The sequence below is a fragment of the Cryptomeria japonica genome, chromosome 4 (genome assembly GCF_030272615.1).
Source record: "Cryptomeria japonica chromosome 4, Sugi_1.0, whole genome shotgun sequence".
Classification (NCBI taxonomy): Eukaryota; Viridiplantae; Streptophyta; class Pinopsida; order Cupressales; family Cupressaceae; genus Cryptomeria; species Cryptomeria japonica.
In genome coordinates, this window is record NC_081408.1 from 600,018,191 (window position 1) to 600,032,264 (window position 14,074).

Below are 14,074 nucleotides of genomic sequence, written 5' to 3' on the forward strand. Positions count from 1 at the left end.
TATGTTCGTGATTGTTGCACTTATGTTATGGGTTGCAGATTGATTTTGATATTTTTGGTGTTGGTTGTGGCATTTTGATTATGGTTTAGAGAAGCTGATTGTTTCTATTTTTTGGCAATAAGTATCTATCAAATTGGTCCACAAAGTCTTCAATGGCCTCGAGATATGCCATAGTTTGTGTTGTAGTTTAGTGGACAATATTTTATAGCTTGTATACTACTCTCAGTGTGCTTCTCTAGTGGATTCTTTGTTCTACAAGAGAGCTATGTTGATTTGTGTTTGGGATATTAAACTATATTTTGGTTCGGTGTGTCTGGATGAGCTATCTTGATTGGATCATGTTCTTTGGTCCATACATGCATTGAAGAATGAGTTAGAATATTGTTATGGGTCTTACCATTGTGTGTGGAGATCCATGTGGCATAATATGCATCGAAAGGTGTATTTTGGCCGACTGTTTGATAAGTTCTATTGCCTGTCTACATGTTACATTTGATTGTGACTTTGGAGGATGAGTTAGTGTGTGCAGATTATTGAATTCATCTTGGAAGGACATGTGATGAAGTATTTGGGTTCCCTCTTTCTCATGGAGTGTACTGCTTTGAGTATTTTTGGTCCAGGTGGCTTATTTGTCTAATATTTTTTATCTATATTGTGGTTGAACCTAAGTTAAAGTTTTTGATGATCTATCTTATAATTAAGGAATGTAATTTTATGAGTTGTGTATGACATGTGTTTGAATTGATGAGAAGTGAATGCAAATAATACGCAAGCAAATTTGAGTTTGTGAATGTGTGAAAGTTAGTTTGTGAAAAGCTTTGAAGGTGATATATTCAAGAAGACAGTGTGCAAAGATAGTGACATAATTCAGATATATTTGCCATGATATTGGTCACTTGATCCTGATGTTCAAGGATAATTTCATGTTCAGGATATCCTTCTCATATCAGTTCCACTATTTCTTTTGTCGTTAAATGATAGTGGGTCCTTTAGCAACATGTTTGTGTCTTTCCTTGAAGCAGTATGCATCAGTTGTGCAAGTCCATGCATCTTTCCCTAAGGTGGTGTGCCTTATCTTGCAAGTCGTTTAGGTCCTATTGCTCCTTGGCAGTGAGCCTAAAACATTGTAATCATTCATATTTATATTGCAAGTTAGATTCTCACTGTGGTTTTTCCCTGTTTGGATTTTCCACATAAATCTAGTGTTCTTTTGTTGGTGGTTGATGTGTTTTCGGTATTATTGTTGAATGGTTCAATGATGTTTATAATTTTTCTATTTTGAAGTTCTGGACTGATTCCACCCCCTCAGTCCTATTATGGATTCAACATATTCTCCTTTCTATCATCATTCATGTCCTCTTTGATAAGCTAGTAATGAGAGTACTTATTAGCTAAAGCTTCATCTTTACTTAATGTTATGTGAGGAGATAGATTATGAATAAAATGCATAACACCATCTTCCCTGCAAAGATGTTGATGATTAAGCTGATCTCTAGGAGAATAAGGAGGATGTAGAGAGATTGATACACCAATGTTTTGATCTTACCCCCTTGCACTAGAGTCTGCACATGAGAAGAAGATGGTGTCATGTTTCTCTTCAATGCTTGCTCTCCATTAGAGAGATCAATGATAGGAGTATTCACTCTTTCCTCATTCACACGAGATACTCTAGGAGAGGTACAAGTGTTAGTTTTTTCAATGTCATCTCTAGGATTATCATTATCTACGAAAGTTTTTATGTGATCTACATATGCAATGTATTTTCTTAAAAATATCATCATAAAACAACATATAACATGGATAAAATATTTGAGAGATGATATTCAAGTAGGAACTATCTTTGAAATTCTAAAGATGCAATATGCAAGAGTACTATGTGTCTATGGTAAAAATGGAACAACAATATTGAAAGACTAAATGAATTCAACCACAAAACCCTAGCCTAACAACAACAAAGATCCACCATAACATATGAAGATTACCTAAGACAATGCAAATCAATAAAATCACAAAGATTATGCCATCACATGTCCAATAGGGTTTGGATCTCCATTCTTCCTATCTCCATTGATCTTGCTTGATATATTTGCTCTCATATTTTATGTGTGCACAAGAGTTCAACAAAGAACGGAAATGTGGTTGCAAGTAGACTTGATCGCATATGAAAGTTTGAATGTTAATCCAGGAGTTAGGGTTGATAATGAAGGAAGCATCTCCTTATATAGAAGACACTATAAGAAATGGAGGGATAAGATTGAGAGGTGTAAAAGATAAATGGTCGGCTAGGATTAGAGGGTAGGTAGAGAAAATAAGAAAATAATGAGAGAGTAGATAATGTAGGAATTAAGAGATGAATGACATGTATCGTGGGTAGAAAAGGCTAATGAATTAATTAAAAAAATAAAGATTTATTTAATTAATAGAAGAAGTGGGATTAATTAAATAAATAAAATATTTATTTAATTTAGGAAAAGGACAATTTAAATAAATAAAAGTATTTATTTAAATGAGAAATAAGGTTAGAAAAAGATAAATGAATTAATTAAATAAATAAAGATTTATTTAATTAATAGAAGAATTAGGCTTAAATAATTAAATAAATAAAATATTTATTTAATTAGACAAGACAATTTTAGGTGTCTACATTATGGTTGAAAAGAAGTAATGTAAAGTGAAAGAAACCATTATCCAACACATGATTTTGATACATGTAACTAAGAAAAAATGTAATCATATGTGAAATAGCAAGCCAATCAAATTTAGTTAATTCCTTTATGAAAATACCCCAAATCAAATCTAAAAATACAAGTGAAAGATTATGCAACCCACTTGTCGATTTGAGATTAATAAATTAGGTTTTTTATGAAATTAACCACTAAATTTATGTAATTCGATTGAAAATGTGATTTATGAGTGCAAAATTTAGTGTTTAAATGCCTACAAATTAGAGATGAGACCACAAATCACAAATAAGCATGATAGAAGCCGAGTTCTCCAAAATGTAATGGTGTAAAATCAGAGTTTCATCAATTAAGATAATAAAACCACTAATTTTACCTTAGGGACCATTACATTAAAAGAGAGATGAATCCAATAGATCTAGCTACGATTCAGATAGAAAAGGGCTTGGAATACTAATTAGATTCATGAATTTTTTGTCTCTCATATTTGAGTTGAAATTTGGATGTAAGTTGTGAATTTAGGGTTAAACTACGAGTAATTGAAGAGAAATAGTAAAAACAAACTACTACAGATACCCAGCAGAGCCACCAACTAGAATTTGGGTAAAAGAAGAGAAGCATAACCTGTTCCTAGAAGTTCGAGCTGATTTTTTGAGATCGGGTAGTAGAGATTCACCATGGTCCTCCAACTTTTGCTTTGTTGAAAGGTGAACCTGTTCATCATCATCAACTCTATCAAAATCTCTTAGTACAACTCGTAAGTCAATTCACTACACATGGAAAGAGAGGAAAAAGGTTGTGGATAGGGGTTTGCCTCGAGTCAAACCCCAGTTTAGTAATTAACCTTGAATTGAATAATGTAAATAGTGAAGTAAATGCTAGGATATATACCTTAGATCTGCAATGGTTGATAGGAAGATTGATGATGCATTGCTCTTTTAATGTAATCACAAATATTGAAAGTAATTGCATGACAAACATATGAACATTAAAAAACTTATTAAATACATGAGCTTTCATGAAGATTGATGTAACTTTTCTCCATAATGCTTGAAGGATCATAAAATATTGCCTTGAATCTCTGAAAATGCTCGAAGATAAATGCTTGGATGCACGAGTGCTAGGTATGGAGTCTTAGATCTAAAATGGATTGATATGATGTATTTATATAGGGTTCACTAGGTAAATTAGAAATTAGGTCGACCTCCAACGATCAAGTGCAATCACGGGGACCAAAATCCATTGGGGAGGGGGAGAGCCTACCCATATTCAAATTGGGTCCTCTTTAAGGGGGACTTGGGCATTTTGGGGCACCCTGGTCTAGGACCAAGGTGCTAAATGCCTTGGTCCTCCAAATAGGACTAGAAAATGGGAAATGGGAGAAGGCAAAACTTGAGATGGTGCCCACTCAATGGTGTCAATAGGTGACATCAAGGTTGGAGTAAAATGGGGCCAAAACGAATCTAGGGGAATGAAAATGGGACATGCTAAAATGGGAGCACAAACATGAGGTGTAAATTATACTTGTTATAATTTATGACACCATAGGTTCCAACGTCAATCTTCTTGTCATGGTGGTTTTATCATATCTTGCACCAATTTTCCGTACCATTCCTCAAAAGTCAACCTTCAATTTTTTGCTTATGGGGTCATAACTTGAGCAAACAAACTCAATTTTTTGAATTCTACATATCGTCAAAAAGCTCTTAGATTTCTCTATTAAAATTTGTAGTCATTTTTTCTAGAATGTCTACCAAGTACTCAGTGATCTTTGTTTTTTATTATTTCTCGATTTTGTGATTTCTCAACGTATACAAATGCAAAAGGGTTCATTTTTCTTGCTAATTATGTATAAACTTTAAGGCCAACTTTAGTTCTTTGATTCATCATTTTATTCCACCATGGATGCTTTAGGTACCAATTCATTATGCCTTCATTTTAGGTGTTTTGTGAGCGCTTGACATTGGAACAGGCCAAGTTATCACATGTTGACTCAGTTTCTAATTCTAAATTTCGGGCCTTGGTTGCTCAAACTCTTACATTTACAAGGAAATAAAAGAAGAAGAAGTAGAAGAACAGAGGTACATAATATACTCCTCCATCTTTAGAGTCACGTGGACATCATTAAAATTCTTCCACCTCTTCCAAGAGGTATTCATCCAGGAAGGACAAGCCTAAGTGTGCCTAATGCACCAAGCTAGGACATGATGAGCATTGTTGTTATGAAAAGTAGATTGATGAGCTGAAAGAACTTCTTTAGAAGAATAATATTCATCTGCCTTCATTCAGTGCATCCTCTTCCACCACTTCAATACATTGACATTCTAGGTTTTCATCTATGGTATGTGGTGAAGACAAGATGAAAGGCCATGCTCTCTTTGCATCGACACATTCTAAGTCCTCGAAGTGGCTTCTTGATTAAGGAGCTTCATATTATATGGCATCATCAAAGGCTATGTTTTCTTCTTTTGAACATCATTATTTTCCATAGATTTTGATGGGTAATAACTTGCATGAGTGTTAATGGGACTGTTTCTATCAAGGTTGATGGTGGTACATTCAATAATATTCTTTGTGTCCCTATATTATCTTCCAACCTTCTTTCCAGCTACCAGATTACTCACAATGGGACAAGAAAGATAGTTGAGTTCACCCCTGATTGAATGCTCATCAAAGACATGCATAGTAGAGAGATTTTTGTAGTTGGATTTGATCATGCATCTTGATTGTACGAGTTCTCTCATTTTGCTCCAATTGAGCATGCATCTAGTCCTATCTCTCATGCATCAAGATTGAATCAAAATTATGAGGAGAGGTTTGGTCACTTGAACCTATGTGTGCTTCAGTTATCCATAGTGGTTCCTAAGACTTGTGTTGATCCTCCTCCACCTCTTTCTTCTTCAAAGAACAATTCAGTTTAGTAGGTTGATTTTTCCCATCCAGTTTCAGTAGAGTGGGGCAAGTACTTGATAGATATTTTCAGCATTGTTTGATACTTCACACATTCAAGACATTAGGAACATGATTGAGGATACTCCATTCCTCTTTGATGGTAGTTTGAGCATTATTGTCCATGTTCAGTGCCTTTTAGAGGTTGTTCAATAGGTTTCTTCACAATAGTTTGGATTTGCTTCAATTAATATGGCACATCATAATTCAAACAATTGGACATTTGAGTGGTCTTCCATGGCACATATCATGACACTTTTTCTTCCATCTCCTTTCATGGAGTTGCTTATGTCTTGGGCACTTGATTTTTTTTTCTTAAGAGGTGTAACATGGTTTGCCACTCTTGCATCTTCATCAACATTTGTCCTCGAGCCTTCATCTTTGATATTGATGCTTCTTCATTATGGGGGGGTACATTGTCTCTTCTTTTCTTGACTATGGGGGGGATCTTGATTGTACTTATGTGTTGAGTGAAAATTGTGTAAACTTGTAAAGTGTTACAAAAAGAGTGTTTCATGATAGCATTCAGGATAATATATCTTTGAATGCAAGATATACTCCCTCCTAATTATAAGGGAAGGCTCCCCCTTTCTACTGCAATTATTCTACTTTCTTCTACCTTCTAACTTTACACTAATCAAAGGTACAACAACAACTTTGTTCTTTTTTTTTTTAGAACCAGTTCCATCCAATTCTCTTATAAGAATAGACTTTTTCCCTAATTTAAACATCTTGAAAACTTGCAACAATACTTAAACTAATTATTTTGGAAAGTAAAGTGACCATGAAAGAACAAAGTCTCTTCTTACTTTACTCTTCTGAAAATGACTTACGGACGGGAACTCACACGCTTAAGATCTCAAAGATTCTTTTTATGTATTATAACTCCTATCAACCACTGTAACCCAAATATACTATTAGCTCAAAGACTGACAAATATATTGAAAGATATTCTACTCTAACTAGATAGTTTGCACAACACAAAGACTTCACTTTCTATCTTTTAAAATTAACTTGAGGGAAAATTTGGCAAAAGCACAATGACTCGAAACAATATTATCTTAACCAGATCCAAATTATTGAATCTTCAAAGTAACTCAAAGATTACTTGTAAAAATCCAAAGTTCTTCAATATCTATCAACAATAACTTTCACCAACTTTAATTAATTGAGAGCATATGATACTAAATGACATAAGAACATCAATATCACACAAATTGAATTCAAAACAAAGTTTGAATGCCAAGATTCAATCCTTCTTGATTAAATTGTAAATTCACAAAAAGAACACAAAGTCTCAATTTGTTCTTCACTTGGGCAGAGTTTTGTTGCATAAAATAAAATAAAGGAAAAAAGATCCTTATTACAATAATAACCCTCATATATGTAGAAGAGGGGTGCAACATGAAAACAATAAAATACAACTAAACTATGACTAAGTCAAAGAAGAGTTTGATTTGACTTAGGACTTGTGCACTCAGTAGGTGCACAAGAGCAATTACAAAAAGACACATGAAGTGTCGCTGGATAAAACAAAAATCCACTGGAGAATCATGAAAATGACTAAGTGTCACTTTCCTTAGGTAGAATTCTTCTTCTTAAATTCCTCAAACTTCTAGAAAGCATGCTTCATATGAACTCCATCAAATCCCTGGGTATTACTGGTGATGGTCTTGACTAGTAATGGAATCCTCTAAATCACTACAACTTTTCTTATGCTTCCTCATAATAGTATCTAATAAATCCATGATAAATTGAAGGTCAACCAACTTATCAATAAAGGATAAAGAGAAATCCTCTCTATCAACATCAACAGTTATAAGTAAACTGAATTATTTAATGATTTCACCTACTGGTAGCACTTTCCCATCCTGATAAAGGAACACACATGGAATTTTTTAAACCTTTGCAACAATCTCTTCTTGTCAGCACATTCCTTTAAATACTTCCTCATATCCTTGAATAAACACTCAAGAATGTTTATTTTATGTTCTAAGGCTTCTCGTTGTTCCACATATATGCATCATGAAGGAATAACATTATTTTGTATGAGTTCATCAAGATCAAAATCTTCAAATTTTAGCCAAGTCTCAAAATCTCTTTCTTGTGTTTCGAGCTCCTGGGGGAAGACCTCTATGGTGCTACCTATCTATGTCCTGACAATATCAAGAATATTGACAATTGTACAAGTTGAACCAATGATTCGTGTACCTTGACTCAACATGTGATCCATCCATTCTACCACATCTCTACTATGAGATGTTGCTCACTCAACTCTTTTAACAACCTACTCATCCAAGGAAGAAGTTATTGGCTCAACAATCTCAGAAGACTTATTTACCTTGATTAAGATCGAAGTGAGTTTGTTGATCCTTACTTTGAGCTGGTCTTTCTTGAACTTGTCCTCATCATATCTGGCAACAAGAGCTTCCAAAGCCCATACTGCATCAGTCGAAGTAGAATCATGAGTTTGTTTTCCCAACTCAACCCTTTGAGTAGTATAATAAATATCTTATACTTTACCAATAATTGCATCTTAGGGAGGAACAACAACCTCAACATACTTGTTCTTATCCTTATCGATCTTAACTATTGACAAAGTCTTAACCTTCTTATTATTTTAGGGTTTGATAGGAACAAGTTGACTGAAATCAAAATCTTCAGAGGAAACAACTTGCTTCTTCCTTTTCGGTGCATTAGAGAACAACCAAGGTGGCAAGGTAGAATCATCTTCCCCACCAACCACCACATCCTGGGAAGGATTGATAGAGTCTTGAATGGTTGCAGACACTAAAGGAGAGGCTATGGTGGTCACATTGGTGGGATTTTCTAATGAACATTCATTTGACCTAGAAGTCGGCTCATTGATGAACTTGTCAAAATCATCTAATATAGATGTAGACACTCCAGACAACGTGGGAAAAGCCAAGAAAATATTCTCAATATTATCACGGGGTGTGTCTAGGGCTAACTCACTAGTACTTGTGGAAGATACATGAATAACACTTGATGAAACAACACTTGCAAATATTAGAGGCTCGGGATCAAAAGTAGAGACAGGAACTTGCAATGTAGATGTAGGAGAAGATACCTGGAGTAAAGGCTCATATGTTTGTGGCAACTCTTCTACATTCAACTTATCTTGTTCCTGATCACCCTCTTGTTCATAAACTAACTCTTCATCGAGAAATTCACCCCCCTCCTTCTCATTTGGTGCATCCAATTCTAATATCTCCTGAACATTAGAACTTCAAGGCTCTCCCTGAGATTTACCTTTATTGGATCCAACTATGAATTTCAATTTAGGAGCTTTCATTGGAGTCACAACATCCTGCTTGTTCTTGGTTCTAATCTCATATCTCTTTCCCATTGGGACAGTAGTGTCATCATCAAAACCAGGAGAGAAAGGTTTCAGAGGAACACCGTGCAAAGATAACCAAATATTAGTATTCATGAGAATACTTTGAAAACGTGCTCTGATGGAAATACACTCCTTCTGCAACCACTGAATAATAGGAAAAGGAGTAGAAGAAACCCATTTCTTCTCATACAAAGGATCCAAGATATCACCATCCTCTTAGAAATCATCAAGAAAATCGACAAGACCAAAGTTCTCAATTTGTTCAACTGTCAAGCGACAATAATCAAGTTTCCTTACATCATGCTCAGACCTACAATCAACCCAAATATCTTCGATTTGATGAACATGCACACATGCCTTTTTTAGTTTGTTTCTCATCCCTCTATAGTCAAATTCCTTCCTAGTTTTTAATAATTTCATAGTGACTCTTCTCATCTCATCCTCCATGGCTCTGGCCTTGAAAATATAATTGATGGAATATGTTCTAATTGAGATAGAGAATTTGAAACCTATTTTGTGAGAACCAGATTGAGACTCGTGAACTGCATTCATTTGAAGAGAAAGATCCATTAGCACAATATTGTGAGAAGGATATCTAGGGAGCATGAAGGGCTCACCGTTGAAACATCCAACCCTGATATAGGTGAAGGTTGGAAACTAAAGAAACATGCATCCATATTAATTGACAACTTCCCATGCATGATCAAACAACCTCTTATTATATAGGTTTTTATCCATCATAAGCATATAGTAACCAAAGTAGGCATCATTGACTCTTCAGAAATGACTGTGACTTTTTTTCAAGATCAACTGAGTATAGTTTTCATGTAGCTCAACTTGCCTTTTGTCACAAGTAGTAGTCAGGCTAGGAAAGTGTCTCATTGAAGCCGCAACATACACCAAGTAAGAAGTCATATATAACTTAAGAGTAGTAGAAAACTTGGCGAGTTGCTCACAAATGGCATCGCTGATTTTCTTTCCCCAAAATATCTTCTCTTTATTATGTCTGATCACATGGATGTATTGATACATCCACTTATAGAAAGTATTAGAAGTAGGGAGTCCTTTAACTCTACTTAAAAGAGTTATCAAGCCATTGACTTCTTCAGAGAAGTCACATCTAGGAAGAGTTTCCGACCATCCTGAAATAGTTGGCCTTGTATTTTTAAGCCTATTGCCATTCATATTATGCATAATATTTGTTAAAATTTATGTCAAAGGAAGCTACTACTGACTGCATAGTGATATCTGAATATCTCTCAATACTTGGACATTTGAACACCGAATCAAAGAACTCTTCATCAAGCCTGATCAACTTCTTTCCAAACTCATCCTTCACACTTCTTCTTTCAGGATTAAAATGCTTTGCCATCACCATCATGAATTCAGGATCCTGGGCTAACATGGGAAAAGTTGCAACTAAGTATATACCACTATTGATAACTGCTTCCATATCCAGATATGAAGGTGGTTTCTTGATTCTTTTGAGAAATTATTCTAGGTCAACATGACCTATCTATGTGTCTCTAATATGATCAATATTAAAAGTAACTGAAGAAGAAGGAAAAATCGGATGTAGGTCTTGCTTCTTAAATTCCATCCCTCTTTTGTTTGGAGATACCTCTGTTATTATTATGATAACAATACTGAGAGAAAGAGATATTCATTAGTATCAACATGATACACTTGATCAATTTATTTTTTGTTCGTATGATTTGAACTAACTCTGACAATAGTTAATTTGAGATAATTAGGTTTTCCAAAAACCTATTTTTAAGTAACTTAATATTTCCAAATTAGATGGAATGAAAAATTACCATTTAAGTGTGTGCAAATAAACGAATTTCAAATAAAAATATTTGAAAAAAAAATATTTATAAAAGGTTTAGAACAAATAAAAGTAATTAAAATTCATTTAAAAATAATTTAATAACACTTTGGAAAAAATCCCCCAAAACAAGTGTAATTCGGACCCATAGATCCGAAATACACATATAAAAAACAAGCACCAAAGTGTTGGTTGGGTCTATAGACTCGCCATACACTTAAAACATGGCATAAATATCATATAATGTAGGGCGGGTTCAAAAGCTCGCACTGTGCTTAAAACATTTTGAAGTGGTGTCGGGTGGGGTCGTAGACCCGACATGGTAGGGCTACGGCCCCGCCAAACACCATGAGAGTATTGCATGTAAACTAGGGCACAACGGGGTGTTGGTAGAGGTCTCCAACCCTTCATACGCCATGTCGTGGTGTATGGCGGGTCAAAGGCCTCTACCAACGCTAAAATGAAGACTGTAATATAAAAATAATATGGTGGGTTGGCGATCCGCCACACACCACATTGTGATGTGTGACGGGTTGTCGACCCTCCACAACTCCACAATATTAAAAATACAGCATGCAGGTAAAACTTGGTGTCGTGGTGAGGTCGCAGACTCACCACAAACCAGTCAATGGTGCATGGTAGGCCTGCGGCCCTATCACGACACCATACAGAGATATAAATTGATGAATCAAAACAAAAACCCGACTCAGATCAAAGATCCGACTGGGTGAAAAGCTATGAAAAAATGATTTAATAAACACATAAATTCATGAAAAGAGTAAAATGAAAAGGGTTATAAAAACCCTAAATCAAAGGGAAGAAATTCATACTTAGAAATGGAAGTTGAGAATCTTTCTCCTTCCAGCCACAAATTTGATGTTTGAGATATTAAAATGAAGATTAAGAAGATAAATAATTATTTAAATGAAGATAAAAGACTCCTAAACCAACTCTTCAAAAATTCCACAAATAACTCAAAGTGCATTAAATAAGTGTAATTCGGGTTTATAAACCTGAATTTCACCTATGAATGTAATTCGGATCTATAGACCCGAATTTCACCTATGAAATGTAATTCGGGTGTATAGACCCGAATTTCACCTATGAAATGTAATTCGGGTCTATAGACCCAAATTGCACCTAAAAGGTGAAATTAACCAAAAAGAGGTGTAAATCGGGTCTACGGACCCAAATTACACCTAAATTGTGAGACTTGGTGTAAATTGGGTTTACGAACCCGCATTACACCTAGACTTCACAAAAAGCAAAAAATAGGGGTAAAACAAGGAAAAACACGCTTTCGACTATACAAAACATCTCGAAAAGTGAACCATACAGCAGTAAAAACCACAAACAAGCAAAATTTTGTGGGGTACTCCAATTTTCGCTAACACTAAAAATGAGGATAACATTATTTCACCGATTCAGTGCTTGGGGGAGCACTTGGAATTTTAGTCACATGTAGTACCTTTTTCATTTCAATGCATCTCTCACTTTTGGAGAGGGGTTTTTTTCATGTGTTTTTTTCTCATTTCATTCATTTAGAGAGACCCCATTGGTGTGAGTTGCATTTCTTTGCATTGGTTTGTGCATGAGTACCTGATCAGGCCTAGTGTTTGGGACTCATTCATGCATGCATTTTGCATTCATCATTATCTCTTTAGCTTATTCCTGAGTTAATCTTAAGGGTGGTGTTGGAGTAATTGGGACATTTATCTAATTATTTATTAATTACATCTTTTAATTACTTTTTCACTTAAGCTAAACTTAGTTTCTTTTTTCATTTAGAGTTTAATTTTTTTCTTTTGTAGCATTTGTTCCAACATGTAGTTGATCTTAATTTACCTCCTACTTTGCATTGCTTTAGTTCTCCTAATTTTAGCATTAGGTTTTGCACCTAGGGTTTCCTTCATTGTTTATAAAGATTCATTCATTCATTCATTTTTATTGCAATTTCATTATTATTTGTGCAACTATAATACAAAATTCTTTAGTTGTTATAGAGCATACAATATTTGCTTGATCTCTTTTGTGTGATAGGTATTTCTCTTGAAGATGAATCTTGGCTCTTGTGGTTGGTCATCTATTTCTACAGGGAGAGACCTAGATATGGTGAGAAAGAGAGTGAGAGGTAAAGGTATTGATTGAAAGAGTGGAAAGAGAGTGGGGAGAAGCGATAAGAGATAAGGAGATAATAGGAGATAGGGAGGGAAGTAGGGATAGATATGGTGGTATGGAGGGAAAGTGAAGAATAAATGGTGGGAGAGACCTACATAGGGGAGAGAGAGGGGAGAGATAGAAGAGAGGGGGAGAGAGGGGAGAGAGACAAGAGAGGGAGAGATAATAAGAGAGAGCGGGGGAGGGAGATAGTAAGGGGTTAAGAAGGGAGGGGGAGATAGAGAGGGAGAGGTGAAGAAATGGATTGAGAGACCTAGAGAGAAGAGAGAGAGGTGTTAAACAAATCGAGAGAAAGGGAAAGGAGGAGATAGATGGAAGTTTCAATATGGGAAATAATATAAACCCTAAGCACCCTAAACCCTATGCTATCAATCTTGTACTCTAAACCTTATACCCTATACCCTAGACCCTAGACCCTATTCTACACTGTATTCCCTAAACCCTATACAAGGGAGGGAGAGGCAATGGCTGAGAGAGGGTAGGAAAAGAGAAAATGAGAGAGTAGAATGAAGATAAAGACAAGGATAAGGATAAAGGGAGGGAGGGAGGGAGAGGTAGACAAGGATTGACTGAAAGATATAGAAGACAAGGACTGACTGAAAGATATAGAGAGGGGAGAGGTGAAGGAGAGAGAGAAGTTCACAAAATGAGAAATAGGAGTACAGAGGCACAGAGAGAGGTGGAGAGGGAAGAATTAGAGAGGGGAAAGACATAGAGGTGAGAGACCTGGAGCTTAGGAAGAGAGGTGAGAGACCTAGGGGAGAGATAGAGGTGAGACACGTGAAGGGGGGGAGAGAGGTGGGTAATGAGATAGGAACAAAGAGGTGGTGAGGTAATGAGGGAGGGAGGGGGATACATAGAGATGGGGAGAGAGAGGTGAGAGAGAAGAGAGGGAGAAAGAGAATAAGAGAGAGTGGGAGAGGGAGATAGATATTGTGGTAAGGAGGGAGGGGGAGATAAAGAGGGAGAGAAGAAGAAAGTGAATGAGAGACCTAGAGAGGTGAGAAGACAACAAAGAGAGAGGGAGAGGGAGAGATAAAGGGAAGTATCAATACATGCAATACCATCAACCTTATG